Below are 24,488 nucleotides of genomic sequence, written 5' to 3'. Positions count from 1 at the left end.
TTTCAGACAAGAGTTTATTTCCTAGCCCAATCCTCTCTGAAGATGCCAAAGATTAAATGTTAGACCTTCTCAAACTATGTGCTCTACCACTGAGCTATGGACCTTCCATTATTTTTTTTTTAACCATTGAAATCTTATTCCATTTTGTGGATATACCTTTTTTTCCCCTTCAGTGGCATCAGCAACATTGTCAATACATTATTGCATGCATGTTAATTTGGTTTAATAATTTTGTGTGGATTTCCTTTTTTAAAAAAATATATTCCATCTCAGCTCAAACTTTCTTTCATTGCCTACATTTTCTTTTTAGCAGCTCATCTGACACTGGATGTCTGACCCCTGCTACCATAATAGCTGCTAATGGAAATTTCACCTCATGCAAAGATAAGATGGATTTTTGGCAGCTGTGGGAGATTATGAAGAGTAAGAACAATCTTAGCTGGAATCACAAGAAAAAGAAGACATCTGTAGCTTGAGAGCTACTCATCTGGTTTTTATTATACACCAAGCCTATATTTATTACAAGGAAGCTAGCCAAGAAACTGAAACCGATAGGCCTCTGCTCTTGGAGTGAGGAGACCAATATCAGACTGATAAATTCTGCCTTTTAGAGTCATGTGCGTACAAGCACATTATCTTGTAGATGCATGTCATGATGAGATCCATCTGATATAACTTCTTTAAAGATGGCATTTTCCCAGTTCGCTAGTCTTCAAAGCCAGCCCAAGACATCTTGCTGACTGAGATGAGGGACAAAATGGTCCCCTCCTATTCCATGTACAGAAGCTAACTGGACTAACAGTTGAATCTTCCTCTAGTATGATAAGTGGATAGTGTCATCCACAGTGTCAGGCTAGGTATGGGGGTGTAGAACCAGCCATAGGGCACACACAGTTCTATCATTCAGCAAAAGTGTACAGCCAAGGGGTTCAGGAGGAACAGCCTCACACTGCCTAATGGAAGGACTGGCTGAGCTGGTCTTTGTTCTCATGGTACTGGATCTAAGTCAATGTTTTGTTTTGTTTTCAAATCAGCTTGTGTGCACATAGTTATTCAGCCTTCCCTTTCATTGTGTTTTCATGTTCAGTTTTTGCCTTGTATATTCTCACTTCTGCCCCAGCTCACTGTCATGCTTTATTGTGCATCCATCAACCTTGCTGTCTCACTATCCCTTGTTTCTTTGCTTTACATCTTTTTTTGGTGGCCTGCTCCTATTTCCACCCAAACTTGATGGACACCTATGACTCACATGGCCACGTTTGTGATACAATGATTAAATTGTAGGGATTGTTGAATACCTACAAGGGAAGGATGCACAGGTTGCACAAGTCTTAATTCATATATCCAAGACTGCCCTTTTGATTTAGCTTCCCAGTGTGAAGATAAATGCATGAGTGGTTGCAAATAGAAAAAGCAGAGATTTGGGACTAGAGTTGACTGTTCCTTAGATACATGTTTACTGGGAAGGATGATCATATGCAACCAGGGTTCATAGTTTTCATTGGCTTTATGCTGTTAATTTTTAAGAACCTGAACAAGCATGGATATATTTGAGAACTTCTGGGATCTATCTGCACTCAGATCCCACCTGCTGCTTTTGGAGACCTCCCCACAGCACTTAAATTTGACAAATGATTATTCATTTGTTGTGGTGGGTCGTACAGCATAGAAATTGCTCTCTTCAGATATTTATCTCCCCCCCCCCCTTGCCATTTCTAAAAAAGCACTTGAAATACCAATGCTTTCAATGCACTTTTAGGACTCTATAGTTAGTGTATAATTCCTTCCCAGACTGCTCACAGTGTATTTGTTCTGTAAAATGTGTTAGCTTGTTGGAAGTGAGCTACAAAAGCTCACCATCACCACCTCTATCATCCCCCCTCATCATCCATATCCTAATTTGAGACAAAAAAGGCACCAACTTCAGTGTTCCTCTTCAAATATAATTTCCTCATTTTGCGGCTTAGCTGAAAGTCTTCATAAAATAAATGCCTGTCCATCAGTATGGTGAGTTTGGTCTATGAGGATGTTCAGACAGCTGGCTCATCAAAGCACTCAGGCAAGAGAATAAAGGAGAAATTCCTCCTCATCTAAGTTCAATTATTTCAGAGAAGGTGGACTAAAAATGACACTTGGCCATGGTAGTCTGATTTGCAGGAAATCTCTTACAGACATCAAAGTTCTGTGCCTCAAACAGGACTTGGTTTTGCTCTTCTTACATCCTGATGAATAGTGCCTGGAATTTAAAGGGAGTACTTTTGTTCCTCTTTCTTTGAAAGCAGTCAGAGTATTTTTAGAAGACCAGATAAAAGCTTTACTTGAGAATTAACCGAATTAGGGGTTGCTGGACCAGATGCAAATCAAACAACAACTTGTACGCAAAAGCATTAAAACAACAGTTCCTTGCTAAAATGGCTAAATATATTCCTCCCTAACATTAAAGACTGCTATGTTTGTGCACAGCTAAGGTTTCCCATAAACCAGTAAACACACAGACTAAACAGTTATATGCATTCCTCCAATGACTGTGGCCTTATCTTCTTCAGAGGAATTAACTAGATTGATTTAAATATAACCGATATATGTTAAACTAGGCTTTATAAAAACTTGATTTGCCTGATCTTTGTGTGGTCAAGACTCCACAATCAGCTCACATTTCACAACAGAGACATTCTGCATGCAGAACACCTGCTACACACATGGTCAGTCAATTGGATGCTGCTGCAGGTATGAAAAGAGACAATCCAGAGATCAACTCTCTGCAATCATCAACTGAGACTGCTGTACCAGTCAGGAAGCCAAGGGAAATCAGTATAGAATGGGATGCATATGTCTGTTTTTGCCTGCTATTTGAATGGTTGATTGCCTTTGAATTCCAAGCACCTATCTGTCTACTAAATATTACTATACACTGTACTAGTAGGGCAAAATACATTTTTGCCCATTGCACCATTGTTGTTGTTTAGTCGTTTAGTCGTGTCCGACTCTTCATGACCCCATGGAACCAGAGCACGCCAGGCACTCCTGTCTTCCACTGCCTCCCACAGTTTGGTCAAACTCATGCTGGTAACTTCGAGAACACTGTCCAACCATCTCGTCCTCTGCCGTCCCCTTCTCCTTGTGCCCCCCATCTTTCCCAACACCAGGGTCTTTTCCAGGGAGTCTTCTCTTCTCATGAGGTGGCCAAAGTATTGGAGCCTCAGCTTCAGGATCTGTCCTTCCAGTCAGCACTCAGGGCTGATTTCCTTAAGAATGGATAGGTTTGATCTTCTTGCAGTCCATAGGACTCTCAAGAGTCTCCTCCAGCACCATAATTCAAAAGCATCAATTCTTCGGCAATCAGCCTTCTTTATGGTCCAGCTCTCACTTCCATACATTGCTGTTGTAATCCAACGGGGGAACACACCTAGGTTCTGGTGGCAATTGAAGGAACTATGTATTTGGTGCCATTTAGAGTCGTGTGTGTGTGTGTGCGCGCGCGCGCGTGTCACTAAATCCACTCCAAACCAAAATAGACAAAAATCCCTCTGGGTAGTGCTAGGTCCTGAATCACCATACAACCATCTCTTGCCACCCCAATTCTTCCAACTTACCTAAATGAGTTTTCAGGCCAGCAGGAATGGGAAAGCAAGGATGATTTACACTAAATATTAACTCTGACTTTTAAACCTGCTTCTGACACTGCAACTCTCATTTGCAACCTTCTGGTGAAGGGTGAATAATAATTACACACACACAAGTTCTCTTCCTTAATTAAAATAATCTTATTACCAATTAACCAAGCTGCATATTGAAAGAAACATATGAAGCAATATGTGAGGCAGGGCCAAATGGAGCTAAAATCAACATTTCCCCCCCAATTTGTTTATTCATTTCCAGACGTTCTTCATTTACTATCTTTGGAAACCAGGACACAATCTTAATGTTTTTTCCCTCCCATCATTTTCTCAGTTGTTGGCAATGGTGTGTTGCCCCTTCCAAAGCCTGATAATTGACACTGTCTCTTGAATATATTCAGAGCTTCCTTCACCATTAGCAGAATTACCTCTAGGCAACACACATTCCATACTTGTAAATCAAAACTGTTCTTTCCTTTATTTGTTCTGCTGTGGGAGCATCTAAATCATAATTAAAGCTGGACATATTCAGTTTTATGACATGTACTTCATAGCCTCCAATATTTCTCCAGTGAAAAGGGAGACATCTTACCTTACCCTCCAACATTTTCCCAATGAAAATAAGGACATCCTAAGGAAAAATGGGACATTCTGGGATCAAATCAGAAACTGGGACAGCTTCTCTAAATCAGGGACATCCCTGGAAAATTGGAACACTTGGAAGGTCTGGTACCGGTGCAGTAGAAATAGTGGGCCTATACACATATACCCCACATGTCCTCACAGTTATTTTTTATAAAAAGACAATTATGCTGGGAACTCCAAGCACAGAGTTCCATTGTAATGTATTTTTCTTTATTAACTAAATTTGCTACATGCCCAGTTACTCTCTGGGCATCATACAAGCAGGAGAGGAAAGAAAATGAGAGTGAGGAAACAAAAACCCACATCAGCAAGTATGAAAGCAGTTTCAAAAGATTACAGAAAGAAGCTAAAAACCAAGTCAAATAGTAAAGACAACCTTAAATAGCCACAGAAGAAAAACACATTAAAAACTACAGAAACAGTTAATTTAAAACAGGAAATTTAAAAGCAGTGGGTTTAAAAGCTTGGGAGGAGAAAAAAGGGAATGCCTAGTGTTGAAGCACTCCCTCAGGCAGCACATTCCAAAAAGAAGGGGCCATCACCGAGAAGACTGTTTCTGTGGTATTTCTACTATACCTCAAGCTTGTAGGGGCACTAAGAGAAGGTCTTCTATGGTTGAACTCAGGACATTATTATGTATTATTATTATTTAATTAAAATAATTCTTGGATTCCGACAACATATGGGGGGCATCACATTGGTGACCAACCTCTTTGCCTATACCTCCCAACAAACACTACTAGAGAGACAGGATCACTGAAAAGAGTCTAGCTTGTCTGTTTATACAAAAAGTATTTCAGTCCCGCTTGGTGGAAAATGGCTCAAAAGGGACAGGTCTCAAAATAGTCTGATAGCAGGAATTATTATGTGGCTATTTCAAATGTTCCAGCACTTGGGCATCAGCTGTTCCTCTTCATTATCACTGATAATTTGATACTAGGATTGAGGCAATAATAATAATAATAATAATAATAATAATGTAGTTAACACCATCTTCTCCTTATGCAATATAAGTTTAGAAGTGATTGTCAGAACAAAAGCAAAGGCTAATGTAGTACGCTTTTGCTGCTGTTTATGTGCATTTGATCGTTTGTGTGTCTCTCTGTATGGGTTTCTATCCATCATTTATCTGTCATCTGCTGGTCTGCCTATCCATCTGTCTAGATCTATTGTGGTAAAGGCCATGGGCATTAGGTCTAAAGACACTTCATTGAGCAGAAGCTGTTGGATTATACATGAGACATTCTACCAAACAAAATGGAAGATGTTTAAAACCAGACTTTCCATTTAGCAAAAGCTGTGTAATTCTAGCCATGATAAAAAAGCAGCATTAAGTAGCTTTGGAAAAGATTGTAAACAGCTTTCAAAAGAGGAGTTTCCATTTGGCAAAGGGAGCTCTATTAATAAAAGAGTTTCCACTATATTATATAAATACAGCTTCTGACTCCTCTGTTCCATTCTACTACAAGTGACTGCTTACCGTATAAATTGTTAATGACATGGGGCACAATCCATCAGTGTAAGCCTCATTGTAATGAATAGAAGCTGTGCAAGAGCATTTATCATATCCCCATCTTAGTCATTTTATTTATTTCTAAATTAAAATAACCCAGCTCTCCTTTTTTAAAAACTTCATATAGATGAGGTTATATTTTCCTGATCGTTTTACAGACCACTATGCCAGCATATAATAGTCTTGATCCTATATACTTCTTGCCTCAGGCTGAATCAAGTACAGTGGAAGCAAGTCAGCATGCCAACACCAACAGCCATCCCACAGCGTTCCTGACAACTGTGCGACTAACAACTGATTAGAATGACAGTCGCCAATGTGTATCTGAGTCTGATACAGTAGCCTCTTGATTCAGCAGTCAGCGTCAGCTATTTGATGACCATTCTCCTTATTTGTATGCAGGAAGAAAAGTTGCTTTCAACAAATACTTTTTTTTTAAAAAAAATAATTTTTATTAACTGGCCAATCACATCAAATTAAATCACATCATATAAATTCCGAATTACAAAGCCAAATTTTTAAATTTTGTTGGGGGAACCCATACTTCAAGATCCAAAGGGGAATTCAGATCATCTTCTTATTACTGCGTTAATGTCCAAATCAGTCCCAATCAGTCCAAACAAAGTTCATAATTCTATCCAGTCTTATCTTGGTGTTGCCACATCATATCTTGTTCGTATAATTTCTCTTTTTCCTTTACGATCTCTTCTGTTAGTCTCCTTAAGCCGATAGCAAGTGTAATAATCCTGTGTGGATTTCCCGTTCCTCCACTAAGTCCAGATGGTTTCCATATATCTCCTTCGTAGATAACATCACTTTATCCATCGTAAATTTTGGCATTTGTCGCTCTTAAGTCCCACCGAGGAGTTGATTCACGATATGTAAACAACTCTATTTCTCTCTTTCTCCTCCCAGACCCAAGAGCTCCCACAATGCCTCACAAAATGGCGAACGGCATTTTTTCCTGACTGCGTCACTCCAAAACTCTTAGCTTTCCAGCTTCATCTTGAAACATTGCTTTGGATCGAAAGTTTATCTCCACACAGCCTTAAATCCACAGCTTAAGTCCTTAATTTCTGACTCATTAGGGGAGGGGGATTCTTGTTAAATCACATAAAAAGGTAGAGGCAGGTTTTTCCCCCCTCCCCCCTCAGTCATTACCGTATCTTGACGTTCTTCTCGTATTTTATTGTTGTCTTGTTATCAGAGATCTCTTCTGTCAGCAGTATTTACTCCCCTTTTTCCTTGATGTATGTGCAATTAATCATGTCCAAATTATTTCTTTTAAAGATCATTGCAACCAGCGGTGCGAATCGGGGACGGCGTCGAGGAGTGCCGAAAATCCCACAGGAGGGCTTTGTGCATAGTGCCCCCACCCCCACAAATTCGGGGGTGGTATAGGGCACAGCAGGCAAGGGCCGTCCCCCCCATAATCCTGGGGGGGTTAAGGAGGCTAATTACCCCCATCATAGCCTCCAAATTACCTCGTGTGGGTTGGAGAGATGTTATTGTCAGCCATCTTCCGATGCGCCACCTAGTGGCCCCCTGCTTTCAACAAATACTGTCCCACACTTTCTATCGCATGTCCTCATCATTTTCTTTACAACAAAACATCCAGTTTGGGGTCAGGGAATGGTTTTGTTGCCCAAGAACTATCAGCTTCAATTGTGCAACTTGAATTTGCTGGAATATGACAGAATCCCACCTAAAATAGTGAATCTGAAAGCATCCTCTGTATGTTTTCTAAAATCTTATTTATTGATTTCCCCCCAAAAGCATCCTCTGTATGCTTGTGTGGTGTGTGTGTTTGATAAGAGTTAACATGCATGTGTATATTTGTGATTGTGTGTATGATGTTGAGAAGAAGAAGATTTTTTTATTTATACCCTTCCCATCTGGCTGGGTTGCCCAAGCCACTCTGGGCGGCTTCCAACACATTAAAACATAATAAAACATCAAACATCAAACATTAATAGTAACAATCTGATCCAATACTGTATAAAAGTCACAATAACTTAAAAATAAACAACTTATATCATATAAAGCAACATTCAACAATGCATCGGAATCTAATAGTAAACAGTAAAATGAAACATCAGCAAATAATTAAACAGTTCACACTTATCAACCGCAATAAAGAATTACCAATCTATAATCAATAAAAATAGCAGCAAATCACAATGCACAAAATACCACAACACATACAAAACCATGTAAAAGGGTCAAATTGAGAAACAAAAACACACAACTTAAAAAACATATATATATATATATATATATATATATATATATATATATATGAACTTCTCTTCCCAGCTACTGCTGCTGTTCTCAAAGTCATCGACTGGGAAAAGCTGGGTGGGCTGAGGCAGGTGGAAACACCATTGCCTGATTATGTGAAGTGTGTGTACGTCTATAAGGTGTGTGAGATTTTCTATGTGGTGAGTGTGAGATTCTATAAATTTCTGGCCTTGAGCATATTTGCGTCTGGCCTTGTCCACTATAGTAATGTGTCACCCAACCACTTTCTCCTGATGTAATGTGGCCTTCAGCCCTCCAAAATGTTTCCCACTTCCAACCTAGTTGATTGGTGAGCAAAGTATGATTCCCTTCAGTTCTGCACTCCACAGGCACCTGGCAATTGGAGTCAAGTTTTCTTGCTGGCTAGGATAGGGAAAGCATGCTCCCTTCAACTGTTCCTTATCAGGCTGATGGATGGGACCAGATTTGTCTGCTCCTTGCCATGATTTTCTTCCTTAGATACAAGGAGTGTAGCCTCCCAGTAGGTTCTATAGCTGATGGTAGAAACCAGAGAGTGAATCATTATCTGGGTGGGTAGGTGTAAATGGACTAGGTGCATTCCTGTCTAAAATGCACTTCCAGTAATCATTGGTCTGAGAGAGTACCTATCTACTATTGCTGTGGCAGGCCACACTTGTAATATTCCTAAACTAAAAGAGCAAAGCATTTCTGATGGATTATTCTTAGCAACTAAGATAAAAGTGGGTTTTAAAAATACAGATATATACATTCAGTATGATAATTTTGCCCCATGTTGCGATAGGGGCCTGATCTAGTAAATGTCCACTATATCTCATATGTGCCACATACGTTTTTAATTAATGGTAATAATGACTGCATGCACCAGGGCAGATATTGCATCAAAATATTGTAACTATTATTTGCTTAGTAATTATCATTTGTTTGCAATTTATTTTATCTTTAAAAAAAGTTTGGTCACATTATACAGAAAAAAATTAAGAGATAGTTTTAAAAATTGGTTCATGCGGTTTCATCTGGTATAATTTTAAACCCATAATGTAATGCTAAACAATACACATCTCCAAACCTTTTCCAAGGATGTTAACTCAATTTTTAACCAGATGTTTGCTATTAATAATGGATTTAGGTAAATTTATGGAATAGTAAGCTTTCTTTGAGAACTCAAGGTAGATGGAGGGAAAAAATCATTGTTTGAAGAATTGGCCTTCATTCCAGCATAAAACCCTATAGCAATGAGTGATCACATGGACTGGGGGCGGGGGAACTTATCTCAATGAAGAGTGCATTTGTCTTGCTCTTTAAAAAAAAGTTGAACTGAAATTAAAGTAAAATTTAGATGATCATTGCAGAAATTATCCCAAATAGAAAAGAATAGGAGATAAAAATCTGATAGAGGATTAGGGTAATAAACATCAGAGAGCAAAAGGATAAATTTAAAAGGATAGAGTCAGCTGACCCAATATCATAAATGTTCAATTTAAACAATTTTAAAAAGCCCATGGCTTTCTGTTCACTAATCCTTTTTCCCCCTTGCCAGACATTTTGGCACAATTTTCTAGAAGAAAAGACAACTAAGTTTTCCCCACCCCATGAGTGGCTCTCACATGCTGAGGCTGTGGTGACTAGTGTTTATTGGGACTGGTAGGGCAGAAGCAGGGAGGCCAACAGTAGCTGAAGCAGAGTCAAAGGCAGGTAGACCCAAGTAATTCAATTTTTATCCACATCATGGATGTGGGTCCACATCCACATCATGGGCTTGGTTCGCCACTCACTGCACCTCCATTGGAAAGAGCCAGGTGTGCCAACTTGAATAAAATATTGCAGGGGCCCAGGTAAGCCCCACCCCGCATAATCAATCACATGATGCAGTGCACACAGACCATTTGAATGGGAATGCCCATTAACTTTGTGGAGGCCTAGCCCTCTCAAATATTTTATTGCTGGGGCCGAAGCCCCCATGGTCCTTAGGCACTGGCTCCTATGGAAAGAGCCCATGGAAAGGGGCTTCAGATGATGAACACAGTGCCCAGCAGTGGCAGGTAAAGTAAAAGGACCGCTGGATGGTTAAGTCCAGTCAAAGGCAACTATGGGCTCATCTTGCTTTTCAGGCCGGGGGAGCCAGCGTTTGTCCACAGAGAGCCTTCTGGGTCATGTGGCCAGTATGACTAAACCACTTCTGGTGCAACAGAACACTGTAATGGAAGCCAGAGCACACGAAAATTCCATTTAACTTCCTGCCACAGCAGTACTGGTGTGCTTTCGAATATCTAGGTTGGCAGAAGCTGGGACAGAATGATTGGGGCTCACCCCATTGAACTGCCAACTTTCTTATCAGCAAGCCCAAGAGGCCCGGTGGTTTAGACCACAGCACCACTAGCATCCACAACGTCAGCAGTGGCAGACCTTGGGGTCTCAAATTTCAGTAGTGCCCGATGCGACACAAAAATTCAATGTGCCCACCTCTTGCCTTCCATTCTACATCACAGTTGTACATCATCTTCGAGGCTCTGCGCCCAGTGCAACCGAACCAGTTGTGCTCCCCTAAATCTGCCTGTATGCCCAGATTTATTCATTTGGCAAAGGTGGTCTTTGAGATATTGAACCACATAAGGGTTGGCTTTTACTACCAAAGGTTACATACAGTCTTGCTTTATTCTTACAAACTTGTACATAGAGCACATGTGTACACACAAAGACTTGTTCTATTGTGCATAGTCTTTTTTCCCATCTGCAAATGCATATTCAATGCTTTTTTATTAGAACTATGATTTATTGTAACATTCACAGGAAAACCACAGGAAAATTACCTAGAAGACCTCACATGAATTACTTGCTTCTTGACTATATCATAGTTTTCCATTTCAGTCAAGATGATCTAAAAATACAAAGGTTTTGCCAAAGTGAAAAATGCATTTGGTGGAGGCAATAGATATTTTATTGAGAATATGCAGAATTTGTCATTTAAAATCTGATAGGGGCTTTAGCTCACAAATATCATAAAGCTTTATCTACAGGTACAATATTTTTTGCTTTTATAATGTATTAAATTGGTGCTAGCCACAGGTTAATTTTGAATAAACGTGAGAATCTTGTTATGCTGTTATAACACTTAATGAAATACCAGCCATAGGCTAAATCAATAGAAGCCCCACCCTTAGTCATATGTCTGAAAAATATGTAACAAAATACTATTATATGCTTGCATTTCATGTTGGGTTATGAAAAGATGACCCATTTTGGAAGGTTGCCACCAGCAACAATATGGGTTTCTTTCTCTTTTATTTGTGCCTAAAATATCGTGGATACTGAGAGGATTTAATAAGATATATTTTTCTTTTAAGGCAAAAGTATTAGTAATGTTGGTAATCTCAAAATGAGGCACCATTCTGCAACATGGTAACTTTCAATTACAGTGGTATCTCAGGATGTGAACAGGATCCGTTCCAGAGCCCCTTTCGCATCCTGAATGGAACATAACACACGACGGCGCATCTGCGTATGTGTGGGTCGTGTTTTGCTGCTTCCGCGCATGCGCGTGACGTAATTTTGAGCGTCTGCGCATGCGCGAGCGGCGAAACCCAGAAGTAACGTGCTCCGTTACTTCTGGGTTGCCACGGAGCGCAACCCGAAAGCCCTTAACCTGAAGCACATTCAACCCGAGTTATGACTGTAGTGCTATTTTTCTAGAAAAAGAGGTGCCGGAACTCACCATGAACACCTCCCTTCTTCTCATAGAATGGCAATGGTGTCCACCCGAGAGGGGCCAGAACTGAGTTACAGTGAGTTCCAGCTGAACAAAAGCCCTGCTTTTAACAACTCAAACTTCTGCATATCTCTTGTCAGTCTGTCTGTGGACTCCTCCCCCTTCACCATCATTTCTGATCATATAGCAGAAGCCAGCTGTGACCTTGGCTGACCATTGAGTCAAGACACCGCAGTCTCCACTGTGCCTCATTCCCAAAAGGAAACACGAACCCTGGAAAAGTGCCTGGAACTGCTGGAATCTCACACTACTTGGAGGTAGGCGTGATGTGCAACTACGTTTGCCTTTGCACTATTCACCTATTCATACATTTTGGGTCAAGTTGATTTTTAAAGCATGTATACATTTTTTTAAATTTTTTCCAACCAAACCTTCATTTGAAAACTTTTGGACATCCACCCTGAATGATGATGATGTGAAAAACTGCATATGTTTTTTTAATTAAAGCAAGATAGAATAGCTGTAGCTGTGGTTCTGGCCATGCTACCAGACTTAATAAGCCTCAGTTGATCTAAGAGACCATCTTAACAATCTTTAATAGATGCAACTGGCCTGTCCCTGTTTTTCATCCAAAGTCAGCAGCCCTTATCTAGCATGAAAGGATTGCATGAGAAGGAGAGGCCCACCCAACGAGGAAGCATTGCCACTTTCTCTACTTCTTGTCAACCTTTTCCCTATCCAAATCCTACCTTTCCAAGTCATTTTAGTTTGAGATTGAACAGAACATCAGCTAAAATATTTATGGCTAGGTAAGTCTCTTACTATGTGAATTTAGTCAGTGTCAGACCATTGGGAATATAAACCAAAGTCTAGATGAGTCTTTGGGTGAGTAGAATGGGATTATTAAGAGCAAACAGAGGAGCCAAAAACAACACTCTGTTTTTCATTTATGTCCTAGTTTAGCCAGATTTCAGTCTTCAGACAGTGTTAAATTAATCTTCAGTAGCTATGCACATTTTGTCTATCTCTTAAGTTTCAGCTTTTGGTACCAGTGTCCTGAATGTCCTAAATTTAAATATTGCTATCTCTCTGTCCCCCTCATCCAGCCCTGCATACAATTTTCATCGAGGCACTTTCTGTTCAGAGTCTTGATATAATTTAACAATTTAATAATATTTATTCATAATTAGGAGTTATGGGTTTGCATATGGCACCTAATTATTCTGGATGCTTATATTCCAAGCAGACAGTGAATAGCACCATAAAGCTTTCTCATCCTAACTGTGTGAATGGGCAACAAAATAGGCCATAGAATTCAATAAAAAATAAGGAGAAAATAAGACACATTTGTTTCTGGGTATGACTGTTGTGGTGTCTGAACTGGCATTTTTTAAAATCTTGGGGTCATAGTAAAATAACTGCACAAGGACACACCTTCTGTTCTAGCAACTCACTGTTCCAACTGTTGCTTGTTTTGCTCCATTACTTCTTCTGATGGATGCCAGCAATTCTCACAAGATCCAAACAAATACAGGGAAACAATTTTCTATAAATATCCTCAAGTCTGATTTATAATTTAACCTCATCTTATTTCCTCCATAGTAATGAGGTTGCAGACTGAGCCAGAAGCCTTTGGGCCCCGGTAAGGTACTGTATTTTTTGCCCTATAGGACGCACTTTTTCCCCTCCAAAAATGAAGGGGAAATGTGGGTGCGTCCTATGGGGCAAATACAGGCTTTTGCTGAAGCCTGGAGAGTGAGAGGCTCTCGCTCTCCAGGCTTCAGGAAGCTCTGCGCGACCCTCCGGAGCCCGGCGCCAAGCCGCGCTGGCCTCCGGAGGGTCATGCAGAGCTGCCTGCACTCCCGGGCTCCACACAGCTTTGCGCGTCCCTCCGGAGCCTGGCGCCAAGCCGCACCGGCCTCCGGAGGGTTGCGCAGAGCTGCCTGCATTTCGAAGCCTCTTCAGCACGCCCGGGCTTCGCACAGCTGTCCTCAAGCCTGGGGAGACCGGCGCGGCTCCCTAGGCTTGTGGATAGCAGGCTGTTCTGGGGGCTGGGGTCGGGGGAAGCTCGGGCTTCCCCCACGCCAGCCCCGTGCCTGGGGGGGGATAATTTTTTTCCCTTTATTCCCCCCCCAAAAAAAACTAGGTGCGTCCTATAGGGCGGTGCGTCCTATGGGGCGAAAAATACAGTAACCTCTTCCAGCAGGGCTTGGGCACTGGAGTTGGAGCCTTTTCTCTCTGTTTGCACATGTGTTAGAGATTTACAAAATTAAGCATAGTAAGAGTTTGAATGACCAAACTGCAATCCTATGCACAATGGAGTAAGTCAAACTGAACTTAATGGGACCATACTAGAGAGGGATGGGGAGAAAAAGAGAGATTTAAGTAAAAGTATGAATTATATTTTCAGAGTGAATAAAGAAAATAGTCTCATTCACAATATCGGTGATTAGGGTCATCCAGTGAAATTAATTAATAAAGCTTAAATGGAAATACTTTTTTCAACATACAATTTTTTCCCCTTACATTGTTCTTCCTATCTGAAGCTTGTCCTATTTGAAGCTTTTTCTCAGACTTCCCTATTATTTTGCCATTTGCAAATTTTAGGAATATGTTTCCTTTTTTCTGGCCTTGAGGAAAGAGTTCTGCATGTAATATATACTGGAACCTACTGAAATTTACTGGATATTATATCAACCCACTCATTATTCTTTAGTTATGAATTTTCAACCAGGTGTAGAGCCACACATCTATTTGATTCACATTTTTTTTAAATGAATATGTTTTTCGTACCTTGTGTGGCTTCACAGATGCTGATGAGCTGCTAATTTGTGCTTTGTGCTTTGTGTATGAATTTCACATGTTGTCACAAAATATTGTTCAAGCAAAGTGAATGTTCCCTCACCCCCACCTCCCACCTCCCATCTTTCTTTTAATAACTCTGCATGAACCCTGCTCAGTCTAACATAATGTGGCTTTGTTCTGAAAAAGACACACATCCCACCAATTACCACAAGTACTATGAATGTACCATAAATACACCTTTACTTTGCAGAAAACTTTTAAAGGCTGGGAAAGAAAGGAACAAAAGAGAAAGAAAAACAATGAGGAAAATCAGTAACGATTAGCTGATAATTCCACTTCTGATTTTTATTTCAGTTATATCATCTGCTAAGCATGGATTTGTCCCTCTCTCATAATACTAGAAATCCAGAGCCATCTGAAGAAGCTGAACAGACAAAAGAAAGCAGTTCTTCACGCTATACATAGTTAAGCTATGGAATTCACTCCCAGAAGATGTAGTGATGACCACCAAGTTGGTTGAGTTTAAATATGGATTAGACAAATTCATGGAGGATAAAGCTTTCAATGGCTATTAGCCACAATGGCTAAGTTTTTTATCCCCACTTTTGGAGTATGTCACTGAATATCAGTTGCTGGTAATCACAAGTGGGAAGAACACTGTCATTCTTGGTTTCTCTTTGTGGGTTTCCCATAGACATCTGGTTGGCCACAGTGAGAAAAGAGAGATGGGCTAGATGAGATTGTGGCATAATCCAGTATAGCTTGTTTTATGTTCCTAAATAAAAAACCTTTACCCTTCTATTTAACTTGGATTTCCAGAACAAAGTTTCATGGGAAGTAGGAATGAGCATTGTTGTATCCAGCTGGTGGTTCCTTTGTCAACCAGATTACTTGTCAGTAATCTGGGCCAGGACAACCAGTTGATGTCTCATAGAAAGAGGTAATGGTTAGAATATAATTGGAAATGTCTTATGCCACTTTTCTTTTTACATTATTGAGCAAACCAGATATGATGTTAATTTTTTTTTTTTTACATTCAATAGACATATTTTAAATACTGGAAATAGCAGCTGATGGTGTGTCTGATAAAAATTGGGATCACAGCAGGTAGGGAAGGAAAGATTAACTTTCCTCCCCTGCTCGGATCCTGCTCCTTTGAAGATGTTTTTTGCATTGGAAGGAAATTTTCCTTTGCAACATACAGATGCAACCCATTTTTAGATGTATGTGATAAACCTATAAATACGTATTTGGGATTATATCCCATTGAACAAAGAATGAATATTGATCTGTTTATTTTTTTGTAATTATTAGATACCCATATTTTTTTTTTAAAAAAACTCCTCTATATTTGTATACAGTCTGGAGAGGATGAACATTTCCATTGTCTCAAAAAAATGACAGATTTTAGATAATGGGGATAGCTCATTTTCAAAACAGAAATCAGATTCATAGTCTTTCTGCGTATAATTTGTATAATTTCCACCAGGACTGGATTTAATAAGTAAACATTTAATAAGTTTATTGGGTAAATATATGTAACATGTTTGTTTCTGTTACATTAAGACTGGTAAAAATACAATTCGCTTCTTAATATTTGAAGCGCATTTTGAAAACCACATTTATACTACTAAGATGTCAATCACTTCTTAATTTATCCTGAGCAGAAATGTATGTGTAAATGACCATATATAAACATACAAATGTTCTTTAAAAATGTTCCTTACAGCATAAAACTGCCCACTGTTCTTTTCCTATTATTTCAAGATTATCCATAGAAACATCTTTTACGAGGAAAAATAAATCAAAATTAAATTTATTTTGCAGGTTGGCAGCAAGTGATTTCTAAAACAAGATGAAATCCAGCGATAGTAAGCATATTAAATGCTGTCCAGTCAAAAGAAGAAAACCAATATCATACAGTGGAAGGGTTTTTTTTTTTAATTCTAATAATATACAAGTCAGACATTTCATTTTGAAGAAACCTCTCTTTGGGTTGCCGTATATTTTGATTAAATAAATTGGCAAGGAAGTATGTATAATCATATACAAAGTAGCTTAAGGGATAAGGCACAAAAGGAGCAGTCGTACTTTGCACCTGGGAGCAGTGGAGTTGCAAGGAGCACTTCACAGCAGGCAAAACAGTTTCATTCCATGTTTTGCTTGTTCCAGACTGGAACAGCAGAAACTCCCAGATCAGTCCCATTGCTGGTAGCTGGACCAGTTTATGATCCAGTGGATCCTTGGCTCATAGCTGTCAACTTACAGATTTGAAAATAAGGGACCAGCAGCCTTGAAAAGAAGGGATCAGCAGCCAAAATAAGGGATTTTCCAGGCACAGGTATGTTCAACTTCTGAGCCCCTCTGAGCCAAAGGCAGAAAGCCCAGCCAGCAGCCAAATGAAGCCTCATCAATAAGGGACAGCAGCGGGACATGGCGCTGGGATAAGGGACTGTCCCGCCAAATAAGGGACACTTCACAGCTATGCCTTGGCTGCACCAGTTCCACTCATTCCTCACCCAAGAAATGCTCCATTTGGGGTGCTTCCCTTGGATACTAGGGGAAGGAAACCACTGGTGGTAGCTTTCATCCACCTGTGTTTTCTGCATGTACAGCATGGACCTTTACCATGGTCGAGGCTGCCCCCCACAATGCCCTGTCATAGCTCAGTAGAGCAGCCAACCCCCCTTTCAGCATGGCAGCATTGTTCTGTGAACTTTCACTCACAGACATGAATCTTTCTGGTGCTGCCTGGAGCCCTAATCAGTTTGGCTCTGACTCTGATGCTAGCAAACATTTCTTGAAAGAAATACAAGAAATACACCACAAATCTTGGGACTGTTTTGATATCTAAATGAAACTGGAGTCAAGTCAATTCCTCTTTAATAAAAGCTGAAGTAGCTGAAGGTGAGAGAATGCACCTCTCCCAGAATTTTATTTTGATGCTAAACTTGGCTAGATATGGCTTTTTCTGAGCCACATTTTCGTATCATATGTAGCTTTTGTTCTTCTGTAATAATTTAATGTTTATTGCAATGGGCACAACACAGAAGAAGTTACATAATATACTGTAGCCCCATTAAAATCAATTATTTCAGATTTCTTTTAATGAGACTTTAATATATTTGATCATTTTTTTTCTGGGTTGCACCCAAAATGTTCTTTAGGCTAAATCAGTTATTTCAGAGAATGAAATAATATATGGACTACATTGAACATGTATGGGGGGGAATCACTATGCTGATTAATTATACCCAATACTAATTTGACTTTTTAAAAGTCTAGTGCATTGCATAGTATCACTTTTAAAAAAGAAAGAAAGCGCATGAAAATGATAGTGATACCTGATGATAACTTGCTTTTGTAAGTAATGTGGGGGAAAGGCACGTCACCTTTGGAAACAAATAAAGAATGCTTTATGAAGATCGCTTATTGCTGGGCTGCTGAGTGACCTAAGATAAGGAGAAAACAAACCTCTTTTACAGGGTTGCTGTGATTAACGAAAGGTCCACCAGTTGGCAGCCTATCATCAATGGAAGCTGGCTTAATTCAAATATCCCTCTTGCTATTAGTACATTTTCTGTCTTGGTGGCTGGCACATTACTGAAGTGTGTGAGTGTGTTTACACATACACACTCTCTCACACACTGACTGTAGGCTTGAAATTTTCACCGCAGTAATAACAAGTGTACCAGTCCCTGTGGCAGGCATCAGATGGGCTGCTGCCAGGTCTTTGAACTACAAAAATAAATACAGAATAGAACAGCATTGTAGTGGCCAAGCCTGAGGCCTAGTCATCTGTCTTATAGCATGCTCTGGTAAGAGTGTTTGGCTTGGACTTTTTCCATCACATGTGGTAGCTGTGAGAGTCGAAAGGTGGGAGGGAGAGAGGAGGCAGTAGAGAACAATGTTAAGACAGTGCATTTTAAAGTGTGTTGCCTTTACAACCCTCAGGAAACGAAATTCTCACAGGAGCCATAGCGCAGAAACTTCTTTTGTTGTACCTCTGCGTGTGCAAATGTATAGATCAGTTTGTGACATTCCCCCCTCCTCTTCCTCCCCCGGTTCTGAAAGATTATGATGAACTGGTACGCATACTTGCACACTGTAACATGTGGTTATAGCTAGGCCAGGATTTGTGATGAGTTGTGTGTGCACAGTCTTCCTGGTAATTTTAACATTCTTGACTTATGGGGCTCTTTTCAGTGGAAAAGCTCAAAACCAGAGAATGTGGAATGAGGGGTAGCTGGATGTTTGTTAGTTTTGGCTGAAACATATTCCCCTTTTCTTTCCTTCTGTGGACAGTATAGAACAAATTGAAGTGATATAGGGCCCTCTTTTCCTTTCTTTATATGTTTCTAATAAAAAAAGATCTCTCCCCAATCCCCTCTTATTTATATAATGCATGTGATTTCCCTCCTCCACAACACAGATAATGTATGTGGAAAAAATATACAATAGTCATCAGCTGGCTGCCATGGTGAGAAAGCCCACCATTTTGCGCTGATGAATTTTCTTCTATTAGAGATTGCATGGAGCAGCAGAAAAGTATTTTTTTTCAACACAGCAAAACATATTTCTGCTATAAGGGTAAAGGGACCCCTGACCATTAGGTCCAGTTGTGGCCAACTCTGGGGTTGCGGTACTCATCTCGCTTTACTGGCCGAGGGAGCCGGCGTACAGCTTCCGGGTTATGTGGCCAGCATGACTAAGCTGCTTCTGGCGAACCAGAGCAGCACAGGGAAACGCTGTTTACCTTCCTGCCAGAGCGGTACTGAGGCATCTAATCATAAGCTTGCATTTTTATTAAAGCTTATATGTTTAATCAGGGCTTGTATTTTAAGAATGAGCTTAAAAATGTTCTGTTTCATGCCAGGCAGAAGACCAGCTGCCTAAAAACCTTGGCAAGATGTTTTTACTCCTAGACAAGGGGCCCCCCTGATTTATAGCAGAAAACAACTCTCAAAGTCGTAAAAAGGGAATTACAGGCTGACAGCCAAGGTTACACTGACCCTACAAATTAAGGGTTGATAAATAGTAAAATGAGCCATATCTTCTTCCTAAGGTTAAAAAGGTCAAGAGCAGTGAAAAAGCATCTAGCTGGCAGAAAGAGAACATTTTGGGAAGTCTTTTCTAAAGCTGTTTCTTTCTTAAACTAAGATCCTTTTAAGATTTCTTTTCCTTTTAAAAGGTTATTTATGTATTAAATATATTAGCTTAAATATAATTATGCAAAGGATTTAAGAAATGCTAGATTCTTATTTTATATAGTTGGAAGAGATCACAGGGGCCATCAGCCACCAGCCCCCCTTGCCAGACAGAAGACGCCAATCGAGCACTCCTGATATATGGTTGTCAGGCCTTTTGTTTAGAAACCTTCAAATGAAGGAGATCTCTCAATGTTGATGTGAACTCAATCCTTGACATATGTTTAAGATAAAAATTCAAGATTAATCATCTGTTTTGGAAGGCAATAGGGCAAGGAGGGCAAGAGGTGAGCTGGTAATTAAGATTCCTTGTTGAGACACATGTAAGATATATTACTACTTATTTGTCATTTATAGATAGAAGAATATATAGCTTTTTGATTCCCATAATAGGGCAAAAGGAAATGGGTGTATCTTTTGTGATTGGTTCTAGCAAACAGCCAATAGGAATTTCAACCAGGCTGATTGGACAGAGGCAGCCACAGGAGGAGCAAGGGGGCTGGATTAAGGAAATATAAGTGCTGGCCAGAATGGCAAGAGGCCAGGCCAGAGCTTGGTAACCATATACCACTGTGCCTCATATTTATTTGTCTGACAAATAAATTACTATTTTAATTTCTCTATTGCTGCGTTGAATATTTCATTCCAGCTAAGCGTTAACCACAAGCAGGGTGCTACAGTACCTATTTATCTACTTGCACTTTGATGTGCTTTTGAACTGCTAGGTTGGCAAGAGCAGGGACCAAGCAATGGGAGCTCACCCCATCGCGGAGATTCAAACCGCCGACCTTCTGATCAGCAAGTCCTAGGCTCTGTGGTTTAACCGACAGCTATATAATAACGAATATACATTGATTGTTCTGTTCTCACAGTGGCCAACCAGATGCCTGTGGGAGCCTGTGAACAGCAGTCTGCCCAGCTGCTGATCCCAGCAATTGGTATCCAGAAGCATAATGTGTCATGTGCCAAGAGTCAGTTTCACCTGCTGAACAGCAGCCTGAAGGGGGAGAAGGTGAAGTATCTCTACCTGCAGCTGATCAGCCTTCAAGGACTCAGAGGAGAAGGCACTGATGAGAACCAGCTGGCTTCAGCCTTCTTAAGCAGAGCTTCCAGCAGCAGGCAAATGCTGGTGACAATACTTGTAGTTCCTGGCCCTACCTCGCTGCTTCCTGCTTGTCTTGACCCCATGATCATTGGGTTCCCTGGACAATCCGACCCCATGGATTGCTGTTTGCTGGACCCTAGGACTGGACCTGATTTTGGACCTGGACTCTGCTTCCAGGCAAGTAAACCTCAGAGACTCTTCTGGTTGGCTGGGCTATTATTCCACGTTGTTGCTCGGCAATGAGACTATGACGTAATGTCTCTGACAGTGGAGGTATAACATAGTATCATGGCCAGTAGTCGTGCTCTCCATGAATTTGACTTATCTTCTTTAAAGCCATTTAAGTGACACTCCTATTTTGGAAGGTTTATGGGTATTGCTGAACAGCTGCAGCACTGTTTGCAACTCTAGCTATGTCTATTAAGAAGTAATACCAATTGTATTCAATGGGGTTTATTCCCAGGTAAATAGGGTTAGTATTCCAGCTGAGTAAGGAGGAAACAAAGCTTGGGGAAGGTTCTTTTAAATTTTTTATTAATAATTTCAACAAATTTTATTATTAAAAAACCATATCATCCTTAAATCCCCCTATTTTTCCTTTCTCCTCCCCCAAAACATAACCCCCCCCCAAGACTTCCCTCAGCTCCTCTTTCTGGTTTATCAACATATGTTATTTTCTGCATGTTACAAAACTGTACAGATCCTTAATTTATCTATCTAAATGTTATCAACAAGAAGTTTGTGAATGTTTATTCAAAAAAACTTGGGGAAGGTTCTGATGCTTTCCTAACTACACAACAGTCAGTCTGTTTGCAACATTTTTTCCCTCTGAATGACCTGTTTACATGTTCCAGAAGAAAATAGCATTGCTGTAGTAAAAATAAAACATGATGGCAGATAATTTATATTTACAAATAATTTTGTAGAGGCCTGTCGGGAAGGAACAAAGGAATTGTGATGGGAACAAATACAACCCTTTCTTTAACAAATACATGTTGGAATAGAAACTGGCAAAATGTAACATTGGTACTCGGAGTAGACCTGTTAAATTGGCTCTTCTGAGTGAGACCAGGTTGCGCTCAGGCTGCCAGGCCCCACGTCCACCCCCGCCTCAGCGTGGTGTGGGATAGTGTCCCGCGTCAAGCCATTTGCCAGGCGGCCAATCAGGGCTCTGCCGGGGCCCATTTAAACCCACAGCACAACCCCAACGGGAACCTGGGGGAAGATTGAGTTGATCCACATCGGCGGGGATCCCCATACTGGTGGTTTACGCTTCTAGACTTCCTGCAAGGTTGGCAGGAGTCAGATATAGTCTGTTGATGCCAATGCCTAAGCCAATACCGCTCACATTCTGTAACCAATAAAGTTGTGGCCTAAATATTGCCCATTAACATTTACCTAAATTTTGTGTCCTTGTATCTTTATTCTCCTGGGGTGGCTTAGGTGTCTTGAAGCACAAGTAGACTTAAGTAACCTAAATCAATTGATCTATTATGAGTATGATTTTAGTTATTTGCTGCATTTATTTTCCCTCTTTAATTCCAAAGAACACAAGATGACAAACATGGTTCTTCTCCCTCCCCATCTAATCCACACTACAATTCTGTGAATTAGATTAGTTTGAGAGGCAGGGATTGGACCAAGGTCACCCTGTGTTCATCATGACTAAGTGATTATTTTTATGCTGGTTTCCCAGGCCCTAGTCAGACACTGTAACTTTAACCACCCCACACTTTAATTGGATATCCTATATTGCGAGAATGTAATATTTCTGGACATTTTTCTGAGCCATGTGGTGATACCAACAGGCCTATATTAGCTTCTTTTCTTTTTACCTTTTCTTTTTAAAAATATCTTATTCCCTGTAAAATTCTATTGATTTCAGGTCATTGATGCTTATTTGGGACTTTGACCAAACTATTCTGGTTTTAATTTAACATTGTTTGACGTTGCATTCCCCGCCCCCCCCCGCTACAATAATTTGCATGTTTAAAATTCCATCACGTAAGGAGAATTTAAATTACCTTCATGTATCTTTCCCCTACATTTTCATTAATGCATAAGGAATTAAGTATGTGCCAAAGGGTAGAGGAAATTTATTCTCTCTGTGTTGCTATGTTCTTTTTCCCTTGCTTCTCCAGGGCAACACTCTTAATTAACTGTCTTTTAGGTGCAGCGAGGTCAATGAAACTATCACTGCATGTTGTGTAACATTATTATTATTATTATTATTATTATTATTATTAATAATAATAATAATATTAATAATAATAATATAAATAAATAAATGTATATTGCCCTTCATCTGAAGATCACAGAGTAGTTCACAACATAAAAATACAAAATAGAATACAACTGAGCTAAACACCATCTTGCCTAATTTTGTTTTTCTTAGGCTCTGCTAATGCATGTTATATCTACTCACTATACTAATGTACAGTCATACCTTGGACTACAGATGCTTCAGGTTGCGTTTTTTCGGGTTGCGGACCGCCCAAACCCGGAAGTACTGGAACTGGTTACTTCTGGGTTTTGGTGGTCATACATGCACAGAAGTGCTAAATCACACTTTGCGCATGCGCAGAAGCACCAAATTGCAACCCGTGCATGTGCAGTTGTGCTGCTGCAGGTTGCGAATATGCATCCCGCACAGATCACGTTCGCAACCCAAGCGTCCACTGTATCATTTATGAGGGAAAGGAAATTCTTGTGAGTTATTGTCAATATTTGTTAATTTAGCCCAGTGAACAACTGGAATTCCTGGCCCATACTCACATGAGCCTAAAGTTATCCATATGGAGGAGATTCATTGTACATGGGCAATTATTCAGTGGTATCTCTTAGGCTTTGTCTAAAAAAAGAAAAATTATGAAAATTCACCAGCACTTTAGAGCAAATTTCTTCTAATAAACACATTTTATATGTGGTTTTTATCAATGTACACATTTTTGCAAGAATTTTTCCCAAATTCAATCTTTTTTCCCATGTTATATTTGATAATAGCTTCATTTTTATACACACATTTCTCTAATATATGCATTTCTGTAAACATTGCCTGGAGAACATCATTGCAACATTTGGATAGGGATAATTTGGATTGGATAATTTCGAAGGATAGCTGAGTTTATGTCTGCATTGTTTCAGAAAGTGCAAATTGGTGGATTTCGCTGCAGTGCATACTGAATCAATTTTCTCCTCCATCCCTATATGCCTAGTTATGTCCCAGCCAGGGGCATAGCCAAGGAGGGGGGAGCAGGGGCGCAGCCGCCCCCTCAAATCAATACAAACCTGAGGTTCTGCCCCCAGCAAAAGCTTGCCCCCCTCCAACAAAAATCCTGGCTACCCACATGATCTCAGCTCTGGATTTTGGAGGGTTCCTTTTCTCCTTAGAGACAAACACAGCTGTTTTTGCCTTTCCGTTGAAAGAGTACTCCACAGAGTAGATACCATCATGATCCCCAATCATCACTCAGCTCTCCCATCAGTTAAGTTTGGGACAGAGAACAGTATTTCCCCACCAAACTGATGAAGTGGAGAAGCAAATATGGGAAGAGGCAGCCACTAAGGAATGTATTCTTTAATTTTCTTTGTTGTTCACCCTACACTCCCA

The 24,488-nt window shown here is 40.1% G+C and overlaps 2 long non-coding RNA genes across 2 annotated transcripts in view; both read right to left on the bottom strand.

Moving 5' to 3' along the window:
• Positions 1 to 21,166, bottom strand: part of LOC307224087 — a 35,724-nt gene extending 14,558 nt beyond the window's left edge. The window contains exon 1 of the long non-coding RNA XR_013842416.1: positions 20,932 to 21,166. This is a non-coding gene — a long non-coding RNA (uncharacterized lncRNA). The remainder of the gene's footprint in view (positions 1 to 20,931) is intronic.
• On the bottom strand, positions 10,808 to 13,405 carry LOC307224143. The gene is made up of 2 exons (XR_013842440.1): positions 13,196 to 13,405; positions 10,808 to 10,933 (listed from the first exon to the last, which is right to left on the bottom strand). It is a non-coding gene; the product is annotated as an uncharacterized lncRNA (long non-coding RNA).
• Positions 21,167 to 24,488: the final 3,322 nt, after the last annotated feature.

The sequence above is a fragment of the Podarcis cretensis genome (genome assembly GCF_951804945.1).
Source record: "Podarcis cretensis genome assembly, chromosome: 9".
NCBI classification, from domain to species: domain Eukaryota; kingdom Metazoa; phylum Chordata; class Lepidosauria; order Squamata; family Lacertidae; genus Podarcis; species Podarcis cretensis.
This window is presented reverse-complemented; position numbering and strand designations above follow the sequence as displayed.